This window comes from Parasteatoda tepidariorum, chromosome 4 (genome assembly GCF_982258835.1).
Source record: "Parasteatoda tepidariorum strain Cologne lab strain chromosome 4, Ptep-v5.0, whole genome shotgun sequence".
In the NCBI taxonomy this organism is placed as follows: Eukaryota; Metazoa; Arthropoda; class Arachnida; order Araneae; family Theridiidae; genus Parasteatoda; species Parasteatoda tepidariorum.
This window is the reverse complement of record NC_141758.1, coordinates 56,850,029-56,865,341: the sequence shown is the minus strand read 5'-3', so window position 1 is coordinate 56,865,341 and position 15,313 is coordinate 56,850,029. Positions and strand designations below refer to the sequence as shown.

The following is a 15,313-nucleotide window of genomic DNA, read 5'->3' as shown; positions in this document are numbered from 1 at the left end:
ACAGCGAAAGTATGGATTTCACTTGATATTGACATTGCAATGTATTAAACAATCACGAGCTCATTAACAATCCTTAGAATATAAAGGTTAGAACCTTTAAGCAGCCTTTCTTCGAATAAAAAATGAATAATCCTGAAGATGAATTCCCTTTCGTTTCTATGACGTAATTAACAAGAACTATTCCTTTTCCTTGAAGCAAGTATAGAACTAAGAAGGAAAATGAAAATTAAGGCTTTTTTTTTAAATGTTCAAATGTAAATATTTAAACGTTTTCAGAAATGACCTTTAAAATGAAAACAAGAGCAGAAGTCCTTGATTTAAAATCAAGTTTAGATTAAATTTTAATTGAGTATTTTTAACTTGTGTTTCTTTTTCAAATCGTAAGGTTATGTAAACATATGAACTAATTTTACTTATTTCTTTCCTATTTTTCAAATCTTTAGAACATATACGACTTCCTGAATTATGTAATCTTTTGTTGTTTTTCTCAGCGTTCAGTTATTTATATCTTCTCAGCTAAACAATCAAAAAACTTTATGAACTAATTGGTCATAAAGTTTTATTCCATTAATTGAAAAATATCTTTTAGTCACCTTGAAATACATTTTGGATGACGATATGGGCCTCATTATTCAAATATTCTAAACTACAGGGTTGGCACTAAATACTGTGACACTCCAAAAAATAGGAGCTAATTTTAATAAGTTTGGTTAAACAATTTCTCTCTCTCTCAATTCCTGTGAGTGGCATTTTCTACGCGTGCAAATAATTTTTGTTTAAAGCAAAATATTTAGAATCAGCTTAAACATGGAATGGAAACGCTCCAGCTTTCCGATTGCATTTTCTGTAGATAGAATCTTTAAGTCATTAAAATCTGTTGAGTTTAAATAGAACATTTATCTATCGAATTATAAATCGATTATTGGATACTAATAGCTGTGAATATCGTCCCAGGTCTGGTTGTCCACGCCCAACTCGTACAAAAGAATGCATTAAAAGAATTCGTAAAGGTTCGCAGAAATTACCAACGTTCTGCTAAAAAAATGGCAGTGAACTATGCAAGTTATATGAAATGAAGACCAGAGTTTTTGCCCTTATCTCAAAAGAAAAATTCAAGGTTTGACTACTGCAAAATAATTAAAAGGGTTATAAATATAAAAAATTGCTGAATCGGTACGGTAGTAAAAGTGTTGACAGAATAATCTTTTCTGATGAGAAAATATTTTGCACAGAACAAAGTTAATCTTCTAAAAATAATGTTGTATATTCAGCAACCTTCGATGCGAGTATTAGTGTTGTCTTGAAAATGTGTTATAATGTGATTTCGTGTTTATGAAAATTTTGAAATTTGTGTTTACATTTTTATCTACATAGCATATTATCAGCAACAACTTTATAATGATCAACTTTTCTTAAACTTCTCGTTTAAAAATAGAATGAAAACTACATGTTACTTAAAGTGACTTATCCTCACAAAAACTATGGCATTATACTTCAAATCTTATCACTGTATAAAGATTTGTAAGATTGGTAACAATTGGTATTTAGCAATGTTATTCATCCGCTTTTCACAAATTTGTTGTATAACTTGGACCTGGGGACGTACTTGGATTACTTCCAGGTACGCCCCCCCCCCCGTGTCTGAAGGAAGTCCCCTTCCCATCAGACTAACCATGGAGCATTTTCCTGCCTCTCCACTCCATGCAACGCAAATATGCGTTAATCCCACCAAAATGTTCTCCACGAAGGTAAATTTATAACAATATTCGATCCAGGAATTACCTTATCTTCTGGATTGGGCTTGGAATTACAAGAATAACGGAGTAGAACATACGTAGTCGTAAACTCAAAATTGAGTCGGCTGTTCAACGATGGTTATAAAATAATAAATTTTAATTATCATTAACACTTGTAAAACAGAACTTGACTCCAGCGATAATTTCTTCATGTAAAATTTATACTGTATTCAAAATTGTATTCAAAATTGAGCTAATTTTGAAAGCTTTCAGCTCCTTCACCAACTGTTGTTTTCATATATATATTATACTCATATATATATTATACGAAAATAAAATCCATTAATAATATTTTTAATATCACTTATGTTTTTTCCCCTTTTCATTATTAAAAATAGCAAAAAATAAGCCTCATTAATTATGTGTAAATAAGGTAAAAAGTTATGGGTAAATAATTCATACAAAATTTTTAGCGTAAAATAATATTGAGAGCTTCATAAATTGACTATTATGCATAAAATATGTTTAGCTGACTATTTCTGTCATCCCTTTATTAAAAGCCTCCAATTTTGATACCACTGATTGTTTTTATGGATTGTCTCAATAGCAAATAAAAAGAATATTCATAAATAATATTTTAATATCCTAAGTACATATTCTTTTTCGTTTTCATTAAACAGAAACTCTTCTCGAATACTCAAAATTATCCTTTTTTTGTAATCGTTAAAATACTATTGCTATTTTTATAACAATTGTTTTCAAGAGGTATTAACTTATTATGTCTTGTTCTAGATATTTAATGGTAGAAAAAATAAACAATTACATTTGCAACAGACATCAACAATTTTGTGGAACATTTTAAGCGTTCTTAACTGTTAATTATTAGAATTGCAAAATAACCATCCCAATATTTTTTTTATTTATTAAAAAAATGTTAAAAGCGCTAGTCATTTTTTAAAAACAACTAGAAATGAAGTAAATAAATAAAAAATAAATTTGTTTGAATTACTAATTAAATACATTCTACATTAAGGATATTTTACATTAAGTATCAGATTTAGAAATTTCTTTATAACAATGTCCACATAAAAATTTTTTGAAAAACTTTATCTTATACGTCATGAAGGGAGAGTTCTGCAATTTCAGTTGTACAGTTTAACGGCACTGCTCTTAAGATATCTTGAAAATCAATAAAACAAATTAAACTAACACAAACCGGAAGAATTTAACTTTTGATTTGGATTTATAATTATTTTAAATGAACTATGTCATATGACAATATATTTGAGCACTTTTTCTTCCACAAAAATTCAGAAAGAAAATTCAAAAAACTTTTCAACTGAAAGTCTTCGACAAATAATATTTAAACACCTCCTTTGGTAATTTCTTAGCTTATTTTACAAAATTCAGTTTCATCTTGTACAAATGATGCAAGATAAACACTACCAAATCAAAAATAGCAACAATCATTAAAAATATTTCTTCTTAAGTTCATAAAAGAATATCTGAAAAGTAAATTAAAAATATTATTATCTTTCTGTAATCACATTTCATCCTATTCCCAGGAATACGCGTACCACGCATTGGGAAACCCACATATAAATTGTCAAATTATAATTTACAATAACCTGTTAATTAAGAAATTAAAGAGAGATATTAAATGCATTAAACTTTACAATGCATTTAATATCTCTCGGGAAATTAAAATATATCATCTTTCTGTAATCCATTTCTCCGTATTTCCAAGAATACGCGTACCACACATTAGGAGCCCAATATAAATTTTCAAATTAAAACTAACAATTCACAAATTGTTAGAATATCCCTCCAGAAATTAGTTTCCTTCTGCTTGTCAAAAGAATAATTGAGAAATACATTTTAAATATTATTATATTTTTTTATAATCATAGATTTAATATTCCTAGCCGTTACCTTCGTTTATCCCTAGTTTCTAGCAATAAGCGTACCACATCACATGCAAATTTTTCAAAATAAAATTTACAACGCACAAACTAGTAGTTACCTTTCACAGCACAAATTATTCGAATTATCTTTTCATTAACCCGATCAAACTTAAAGTCAGTTATATTTCCCAAATTGAATAGTAGTATTATTCAAAAAATAGTGGAAATCGCAGAAAAAATAACTTAGAGTTATAAATCAAGAGGAGAATCATTTTGAGGTCACAATTGCTCAAAGGTTTCTTAGAAAAGTGTGAATCACTCGCCTGAATGCTCATCGTTTCACTTGTTTGAACTCATCTGAACACGTGTATTGACTTAATATACAATTGGAATATATCTGAAGCTCTTACTTCATATTAGAACAATATGTGAAATGTCTAAAATGTCTTTAACGTGCTTTTATCATATCGTACTCGTTTTTGAGTGTAGTGACATGCTCAAAATTGAAACAGCATATGCACATTTTTGAGCGAAATGCGTAATCTCAAAATGACATCATGACAAAATCAAACTTTATTTGCTTATAACAATCAAATGTTCGAAAAGCAAATCTAATTAGACAATTGCAAGATGAGGGTCGCAGGGTGGACAAATTATGACAAGGATTACGCAGTGAGGAAGTATTCCTGCCATAATTCGTCCATCCTGTTATTATTCTCACACTGCAAGATCAAGGTTTTGGAAAATGGAACAAAAAAGTATCAAAATAGCTCAAAAACAAATATAGTCGAATTTGAAAACCATGTACTCATTATTAAGCGTAGTGATATGCTTAAAATTGAAACAGCATATATTAATTTTTGAGTAATTTTACAATTTTTTTACTTTCAATTTCAAAAATTTAGCAATAATTGATTTCGTAAATTAAAACGATTTCAATGAATTATTGTTTCGATTAGATCAAAATAACTGAAAATTTGATTAATTATTGTTTGGAAGTGATGCATGTTTGTAAAATTTTTTACCCTTAGCACAAAAAAGGACAAAGGCGTCCGAGGTTGTATTTCATCACTAAAAATAATTAAGATACTAAATATTATATTTATCATTCATTTTAAACTAAATTATAACAAAATAAAGAAAAAAGTACGAAAAATATGTTTATAATAAAATTCTGCTTCAAAGGGTTTTACATTAGAGGATACTAAACTGCGGGAGAAATGTTCAACGGAAAATTCTGTTTCACACCCCTTGATTATTTAATGTTTAAAGAAAAATTAGCTAAGGTATACCTATAGTTAACCATGTAGTTTCAAATGCCCACCATGTAATTCAAAATATCAAATAATTCAATTGTTGACCATGTAGTTTAAATTAGAGTTAACCATTTAGTTCAAAATAGTTCAATGCAACCAGATTATTGCTGGATTACTTCTCCACTGTGTAATCCTGGCGTAATTTGCTTCTCTTTTGATGTTTTAAATTTTTTCCAGCATTTAAAGCTTCATTGTTTACTCTAGGCTAATATGTACTCATTTTTATAGCAACTCTTAAATTGTCATTGGATTTTGCCATTGCTATTTGATTTCTTTTTAATTTGCCATTGGAGGTGAAACAAAATTTCCGAGAAGGGTTTATCCCATTGTATAACGCTCTCCAATGTAATAAAAATCAATTTTCTGAGACACCCCAATGCATATTCTTTACACAGATAAATTAACATTCTGTTGATCAACTGTAGAAATTTTAGAATACTTTACGAACGGTTATTGTATGCATGCCACGCCTAAGACGTAGTTTCATCTATTTCATTCCTAAAATTACTGCTCTTGCATACTAATGAAAATTTCATCGTTAGTCGAAACGTAAAAGTGTTTATTAATGATGGTGGAAAGGACTGTTGCTCATATTAATGGAGATCGTCACTTACATAAAAAGTAGCGTAACTTCTAATAAATATTACTTTCGTAACTCATTTAGAATGTATTTATATTTTTAGTGCCGGAATACGAAATAGTTGTAGGAAGAAAATTTATTTTTATACTTAATGACTCATGCTCTATGGTTAAAAAAGGTGCATTATTTTTGTGGTTAATTAGAACAATTTAAATTTAGCTAACTACAAAATTTTTTAATATACATTGATTACAAACGGCTCATTGATTATAAATTGATTACAAATGTAATCAATATTTAACTACTTTTAGGAGACAAATTTTGACGAAGCACGAAATTGCACAATTTACACTAAACAAATAAAGTTTAAAAATAAAAAAAAATCGTATAATTGGTTTAAAATATTAAATTTATATGGAGAATTATAAAAATTCTGATCATGAGTGTATATTTGCACCAGGCTTGTTTCATGTTATAAAACGTACATCCACGGGGGCTTTCTTTTTACGTCCGTTGACGAGATTTTTATTAATTAGATTCCTAAAATAGGGTTTGAATTTGTTTCGTTTGAAAACAAATGCTAAAAAGAATTGCCAAAAATCACTATAAGCTACTGTTTTATTTCATTTTATAACCGTCGTTGAACAGCCGACCCGATTTTATGGGTTTACGACTGCTAACGTTCAACTCCGTAGCCCTGTAATTTTGAATCCAATCCAGAAGACAAGGGAACTCCTGGATCGAGCATTGAAAGAAATTTGATTTCGTAGAGGACTTTTTGATTGAGCTAACAAGCATTTGCGTTACATGGAGAGGAAGATCACGAGAACCTCCCACTGTTAGCCTGACGGCAAAGGGACTCTAACCCGTGATCCGTCTACCACTGAGGATATTTCACGTCAGCACTGTGGTCGGTGCAAGCCGGATGCGGGATTAATATCGATTGGGATTCGAACCCGGTTCGCCGCATTGGAAGGCGAACTCTCTATCCTCTGAGCCATCGCGACTCAAGCTACTGTTTTGAATTTTTTTTCATTGCATTACTCACACTTACTACGAAAAAAGTAATGACTACAGTCGCTTCGTTACTTTCAACGCATTAGTATACTATTATAGTTGAAAAAACTTTCAATGTTAAGGAATATTTTCTAAATAATAGACAATGTACTAAAGCTTGATATTTTTTTCAGGCATTAAGTAAAGACTTTTATTTAGTAAAATTAGTTGAAATTTTGATTCAGTTATCTTTGGAAAATGTTTGGTATAGTAATCAGATATCTGAAAAAAAAATTTTTTTTTTTGTTAGTTAGATTTGGAACTATAAAAAGGGAAAAATTAAACTGGCCAGAGGGAGAGCAATCGTACTGAGAGAGAAATTTGGTATGAGTAGTGCGTAGATTGTGGCCGTATAGAGAAGTGTACGTGATTCTTGTATTTTATTCTGTAACATTAAATTTGTTGTGTTACTAAAAGTGTATCATTAATGATCCGTTTTAAGCATGCATACGTCACAATCTTAACTGTGTTAATTAATAAATGTTTTCAATAAATGTTAAGCAAAATTTCTCATAAATAATATAAGAAATATATAAACCGAAAATCAAATTTATTATAGCAGAAGTTTCAGAGAAAATGTTCCGTTTGCGTTGAAATTCGAAATTTAGAGAAAAAGCTGCCAAAAGAAACAGAGAGTAAGGATAACGACTAGCACAAAGATTCCAGATTGAAAAAAATCATTTAAATCGTTAGAATCCGAACTTAATTATGACATGAAAATTGAGATCTATGATATTTGGTCCCTTCGAATGTAATTTTCTCTTCAAATATATTAAAAGAATTACAAAGCTGTGTTCCCTTCCCCCTGTTATAAAAAGCTAATAAGCGAACAGAAAATACTTTTAGTTTCAAAACTTTTGATCCTATTTTTTCTTTCTTTAATTCATACTACTTTTTAGCACTACAACAATCGGCGAAGAAAACACGTGTTTGCAGCAGCTTAATTCACTCTAATTCAAACTACTTTTCCGCTTTACAACTATCGAGAAAGATACATGTGTTTTCAGCTGACTATAATTAAGACTAAATTGCATCTCTAATTAATACTACTTTTCCGCGCTAAAGCAGTCGGAAGGAAATGCATGTGTTAGCAGCATCTCTTTATTCAGACTAAATTGCATCGCTAATTCATACTACTTTTCCGCTTTACAACAATCGGAGAAAGGTAGATTCGTTTTCAGCTGACTTGAATTAAGACTAAATTGCATCTCTAATTCATACCACGTTTCCGCGCAACAGCAGTCGGAAGGAAATGCATGTGCTAGCAGCACCTCTTTATTCAGACTAAATTGCATCGCTAATTCATACTACTTTTCCGCTTTACAACAATCGGAGAAAGATAGCTGACTTTACTTAAGACTAAATTGCATCTCTAATTCATACCACTTTTTCGAGCTACAGCAGTCGGAAGGAAATGCATGCGTTAACAGCACCTTTTAATTCACACTAATCTACATCTCTAATTCATACTAATTTTCCGGCTTAAAGCAGCCGGAGAAAAATACGAGTGTTTGCATCTCGCCTTAATTCACATTATACTACCTTGAAATTGAAAAAAATAACTAAGTGCTCCTAGATAGATTTCGAGAAAAGTAGCTTTATAACTATTTTCTTTCTATTGCTGATGACAAGAACTCTAAAATAGAATTTCATGAAACAAAATTTATATTGGGAAAACTTATTTTGCAATATATATAGCTTATACATAGATGCCAAATACGCAAAAATCTTATTTTTAAATTTTTTTTCGCTTATGTTAATTTTTCGATTGTAGGGCAGTGCTATATAATTAATTTGTTTTTATTTTCTAATAGGAAAGGAAACATCTCTTTGAAGACCTTTTTCACCTCCATATTCAAGATCAAAATCACGGACACCAATAATGACAAGCTTTCAATTAACTCCATTATATTCTGACATTGATTCCTTCTCCTTTGAATGACTTATTACGTGTTTTAAAACCTGTTTCAATTCGTTCTTTATTGTCCTACAACAAAGAAATCCGCTCAGTAATCAACAGAAACACGTTATTTTATAAAATAAAAAAAAAAAAATTCAAATCCTATAATTGCTTGAAAAGTGCTTTGATTTAATGACGTCTCAGCATTCAGTAGTCTACAAATACATGCAATCTATCACATCGTTATCTGCACATTTTTTTCTCTTTAAAGTTTTCCGTATTTAATCTAAATACAGCTTTTGTGAGCGTTTTATTTCTTGTTGTATTTAAGGTAAAAAGAAAGAATCTCTTAGCTTGTTCATTAGAGCGTTGAGAAACGTGCAGCCCAATCTTTTATGTAAAGTTTTAGCCTTGAAGACGATTGTTTTAAATAACTTCCTCTGCTTGGTACTTCTTTGTTAAATAAGTACCTGATAATTATGTTATGTAACGTTTTCACTAAGAAGTTTGATGAGTTTCTTGTCTAGAATAAAAGAAGGAGTTGAATCATTAAGAAATTGTAACATCAATTAGAACCATCTCTAGGGCACCATATAAATCATTTTGTGTGGGACTATTAAATATTCTTTTTCTACCGCTACCCTAGGATCCCCTAGAACTCCAAAATTTTGCCTATATTATTGAAATAAATAGGACTCTTTTCTTCTTCGAATACTAAAACCGTACAACTTAAAATTATTTTTTCTTCAAATTTTATTTCATCGTTTAATTTTTACATTTTATATGCATAACATTAGCGTTCGTTAGACGTGGGAAATTTATTCAGTAATCATTTAAAAATGTTTAAAGATATCTAATTTTGATTTATATGCGTCTTTATGTAAGGTTTCACTAGAAATATGTAAACTATCTTATTTTTTGTTTCATCAATAGTGTGTTTCGAATAAAGCCACCTTGATTTTGTAAATATTTTCCATATAATGATCGTTATTTTCCAACCAATTTTGGGTTTAATTAAAAAATAAAATCACAGAAGCAAAAAAAAATGTAAGCAAAATAGCTATATGTGGTAATTGTTATTTGTTCGTGGTAAATAAAATATATATTTTTTTTTTTTACCAGCTCGAACTTTCATTGCTTCTGTAATGAAACTTAAGTACGATTAAATAATTTTCTTTCACACCATTGATTCATATAATTTACAAATATGGATTAATATAAATGCATGGAAAAAATTAATTAAAAATACTTCTGAAGTGCTTTTCCCTCTTAGTTTTAAGATGTGTCTAACTTTAACCGAAGAACTTTCAAAAGGCAACATGGTAAGCAATTTTGCACAATTTTTACAGGTAGAAATGAGTGATTTCTGAAAACTCTTCGCATACTGCTCATAAATTATCCTTTTTTTTTATTTGAGTACACATCTTCAACTAAAGCCTCAAAAAGTATGTCATAAGGTTTAAATCCGTGCTTTTTTTATTCTTTCATTTCAGCTTCCTAATATTGTTCTTGTATAACATTTGGTTGAGGATGAAGATTTATGGATTGAAGCCTTATCTCACAACCAATCAGAATTTGGTTCATCAGTTCATCTTAAAACGGGATGGAGCTGCTTGGAAATTCATAGAATTATTTCAGCCTTTGAGAAGACGACAACAGCTATAACTTTTGCATTGAAATATGTTCATAACATGACAGAGCCATCTCGTATGTGCTTCGATAATTATGAAGTTTCTTGTCTAAAATTATCCCCGTTGTATCCTAACCCATCTTGAAAGTCTAGATTAATTGTTATTTTATCATTAAACATAAGTTTACGTCACAAATTTAGCTTAACATCATTACGTAAAGCAAACTTTAAACTTCCAGGAACGCTTTCTTTAATCAACTTTGACTTTGCTTTTAATTTGAGAAAGATCAACCGTTTATAACTTTTTGTAACATTTCTTAGTGTTCCAAATGTAAAAAGAGATGCAGGAGATTTAATTGCCGTTGAAGTTGTAACTTCATTAATTACTGCTTTAATGATGCGTTTTTGACAATGGGAAGTTAGCATTGAAGTTTCCTTTTACTTCTCGTAATATTATTATATTTGGCAAAAATTATTTTGCGCAATGGCCTTAGAGTAGACATTTGAATTCTATCAGAAATTTTGTCTTCTAACATTAATCAAACAGAAAGGAAAAAAAGCATCAGTCAACAAGGTTTTTAAAGGTAGAACCCATTTTTCAGTTAATCACCTTGATCTTTTTTTTTTTTTTAATGTTCTCAAATTTTTTCCAGCTCTTAACATTACCGGTTTTTTTTAAAAATTTTAATAAAAAAAATTCATTTGTTCATTTTTTAAAATATATTCTTAAATGACCTAACTAGGCCGAAGCACAAAAAATAATTTTTCAAAATATTGCAAAAATTGTATCATGGTAGTTTGTTGAAGTAGGTGATTGCCATTATTTGAAGACGACTTGGTCTTACGTAGAAAGCATGACTTATGTTGATGAATGTTGTTGAAATTATTATTATCCATTTGACCAATTATTCTATTCTCTAGAGTGATGATAACCTAATTTAGCGAAAAAAATTTGATAAATAGTCAAAAAATCTATATTTTTTAATATACGTATTAGTTTTTAATCAATAAATTTTGAAAATAGTCCATGAAATAATCAACAATGCAAGTGATAGATATACATTAAAATACTTTTCGCCAGTCAAGGAAAGTTAAGGAATCCTTGTATTGGCTATTGCTTTAATTTATTACTGAAAGATCAACATGAAATGCGTGGTATTTCCTATCTTTTATTTATATTTATATCTTTATATTTATATCTTTATATTTTCACAATATTCAAAATTTCATTAAAATTTTTTGTTTTGTTTTAATTAGAGAGCATGATGTAGTACTTATATAAACTAATATATAAGGTTTTCTGTAAAGATCTCACTTAAATGTTTATTTCATATAACTTCCACTTTTTTAAGTCCAGTTTCTTCTGTTGATCAAGTTCAATGTTTTAAATCCTGTATTTCTCAGAAGTGGTAGGACAGATTTTGATTTTATTGCGTTTCCTGGTTTAGATGTTAAACCGCGACATCTAAGGAGTGTACTAGTTTACTTTACTTTTGATAAGGATTCTCAATATTTATATTAAAAGTAATTTATATTAAAAATAATAAAGAATTTTAATAATACGATATTATTTAACGAACAACAACCATGTTTGGACAGGGACTCCAAAAATGGTCAGCAAATTTTAAAAGAATTATCCTTTCCTGGCCTTCCACTCTGTGAAAGGGTGAAGTTCATGATTTTGGCCTATTTGTTTAGAAATATTTTATTTTATAACCATCGTTGAAGAGCTGACCCAATTTTAAGTTCACGGCTGCAAATGTTCAGCTCCGTAGCCTTGTAATTTTGAATCCAATCCAAAAGACAAGACAGCTCTTTCGTCAAGTAGTGATTTTGATCGAACTAACCATTATTTGCACTACATGGAGAGAAAAAACTCGAAAATCTCCAATAGTTAGCTTAATGGCAATGGGACTCTAACCCATGATCCGTCTACCACTGAGGATATTTTACCTCAGCACTGTAGTCAATGCTAGCCAGGTGTGAAATGAGCATCGATCAGATATCACTGGCATTCGAACCCGGGCCACCACATAGGGAGACGAGCCCTCTATCCCCTGAGCCACCACAGCTCGTTGAGAAATATGGTCTTTAAGTAAAAAAATTTGTAATTTTTTTGTCATTTTTTGAAAATTTTGTTTATTTTACAAAATGATTTCACAATAATTCAAAAAAGAAAGAAAAAAACATTTCTTTTCTATTTCTAAGTGCTTTTATTTTTCTTAACGTTAAACGACGCCCCTAAAAAAGATTGTAAAGTCTAATGAAATTTTAGTTATTTGTCGAGTCAAATACAGAAGTTAAAACTAAACTCAGTGGCGTGACAGCCCATAGAGGGTCAAGGCCTACTGTGCCCATCTCAATTTTCTTGACCTTGGGCTTTGGAGTGCGAAGTAGACGTTCCGGTTAGGTGGTCAGCCAAACGCGGAACCCCCAGTGTTTAATTCCCAAGCATGCTTGGTACTCATTTATCGACCCACTGAAGGGATGAAAGGCTGAGTCAACCTTGCCCGACCCGAGGATCGAACCCAGGACCTGTGGCACGGGAGAGCGAAGAGCTACCACTCAGCCACCGGGCATCAATACAGAAGTTAACATTGACCTAAAGCAAGGCAACGCTGGCAAATCTATCAGGAATTTTTCGGCCTGCAACTCTAACACAATTTCAAGATCAAGATTTTTTTTCCATTTTCAGCTATATGGTTTATCTTGTTTAAAATATTATAATCTTTAGACTTAAGAAACTTATTAAGCTACAGTTTTTTTTTGTATTAAAAAAACCATCACCTTTAATTCCATAACATAAAATGGTTTTTTAATTTACACGTCTTTAAATAACTCAAAACTAAAATCATCGACGCGATGTTTTTCATTTGCTAGCCAATGATTAATTGGATTTATGATTCATAAAATATTTATTCACCACAAATCGTTTTAAGTACTGACCTCGATAATTTGTTTTTCTAACAAATATATTAAAGTATGAGTATTATTAGCATAACAAATATCAAAATGAAGCAAAGCATTGCATAATAATAACACAATAATTATGAAATTTGCATAAACGCGTGCAAAATCGATGGAAAAAAATCATATCGATTCGTTGCATTTTGATCAATGAAATAAATTTGTGTGAGAAAATTGATGCTTCATTTTGATAGTCTCAGACTACCGACCTTGAAAAAATAAAAATCTCACCATTGAACGCTAAAGTAGATGGCCTTGACAATTAATGTATCTAATTCGATTCTTATAAATATTATAATATTATAAGTAGAAGTTTGAGTACGCCGGTTACAATATTAAAAAAAAAAAAAAAACTATAAGTGTCTACATTAAAGGCAAGGTCGTAATTAATTATATTTTTTTGTGTAGATATTTTTGGGCTGAAACAGGATTTTAATGGTCTTTAAAATAGTTTACTTCCTTTTATTGATAAAGAGTGATCAGAAGTTATTTATTTTTGACATATTATTTCACAAATTCGTGATTTGATTTTTAAAAAATATTTCATTTAAGGATTGGCCTTGAAAAATAGTTTATAATAGAATGCATATTGTATAACAGTTAATGAAGATTATTTTTAAATATTAAATTTAATTCTTAAATAAGTAAGTAATAAAAGTGAAAATGATTATTTACAAAAATACAATTAGAAGCACAGCTGTAGAACGAAGCGTTCACCATTGTTCGCTCATGAAAGAATATTCAAGGGGTGGGCAAAATAACACATCTATACCAATACATTTTTTTGTATTTCCACAGAAATACAAAGAAACTCTTTCTATAACTTCAGAAGTTTTTAGATCATGCGATTTCTCATACATGTCAATGAAGTTTAAAGCTTTTAGAGATTTGTGGAACCGACAATAAATTATGAACGGAAAATAATACTTTTGAACACAATTTGCTGAAAAATATATCAATAGACTTGTCATATGTTTTTGGTTATTATATGGACATTTTTATGAAAAAGCTAAATTTTTTTCGTCTTACGTTTTTTATGCTATAACTTTAAAAATATTCAATAAAATTGAAGAAAATTTTTGGAGCAATTTAAAATTAATTATCAAATTTTTATTTTAAAATTTGAGAAAAATTCATTTAAAACAGAGCAAGATATGAGTAATTAAAGTATTTCTTTTATACTGCGCATGAGTGGGAAAAATTAAAAAAAAATTTCTCCATAATTTTGTAGTGAGTCGTATTTGGCAACTAATAGAAAAAGTCCGATTTGAATATCATAAAAATTTAAAAAGTTTCATGCAATTTCCTAAGTATTTTTCGTATTTTTTAAAAGAATGCTCAAAATCATAAGGGGTTTTCCATGTATTTCATTTTTTAGTATTAAACAACATTTAATAAATAGGACATCCGAATTGTTGGAAATCATCCCCCATAAAAGTATTTTATTTTCTCGCCTGTGTTTTTGGTGTATGAACTTCCATTGTAAGGTATAACTTGTTATTAAATTCTGTATTATGATACAATATAATATTTGTAGAAAAATCCTTATCATTTAGGGCTTTCTTCTAAAAAGTACGAAAACTACATTGAAAATTGCTTAAAACTTTTTAAGATATTCAAAGCGGACTTTTTTATTAGTTGCCAAATACGATTCCCTACAAAATTAAGAAAATTTTTATTTTTATTTTTTCCGCGCATGAGTAGTATAAAAGAATTACTCATATCTTGCTCAGTTTTAAACAATTTAAACTAATTTTTCTCATAGTGGTCACCCACCAGCTCACTGACCGCAGCCAGTGATGCTTGACTTCGATGTTCTACTGGGAAGCGTGTCTTAACGATCAGTCCACTGCGGGACAAAATTAAAATGGATAATACATATTGATATTGATATAATGTTTCAAAACTTACAGTTTTTTACTGTAAATGAATATGTTGATCAATTATGCCTTACCTAAATCAGCAACAAGTGCTTAAATGTTAAGATAGTAAATGATTGTTTCATGTATCGCATAGGATTGAACAAGATTATTTACAAACATTTATTAGAAACTTATATATGCTGAAATGATCACAACAAAGTATCCATAACCTACAATTCATTGCTGCGGAATAATTTGTATGTCTAATGCTTATCTTATGAACAACAAAAGTTTAAAATTGAAAATAAAAAAAATAAAAAAACGTTTTAGAAATTTCATAGCAATTAAATGAAATTTTTTGT

At 29.6% G+C, this 15,313-nt stretch overlaps 1 protein-coding gene across 2 annotated transcripts in view; it reads right to left on the bottom strand.

Moving 5' to 3' along the window:
* The window catches only part of LOC107440994 (equilibrative nucleobase transporter 1), a 104,953-nt gene that overhangs the window by 34,740 nt on the left and 54,900 nt on the right, over positions 1-15,313 (bottom strand). The gene's annotated exons all lie outside the window — the stretch shown is intronic.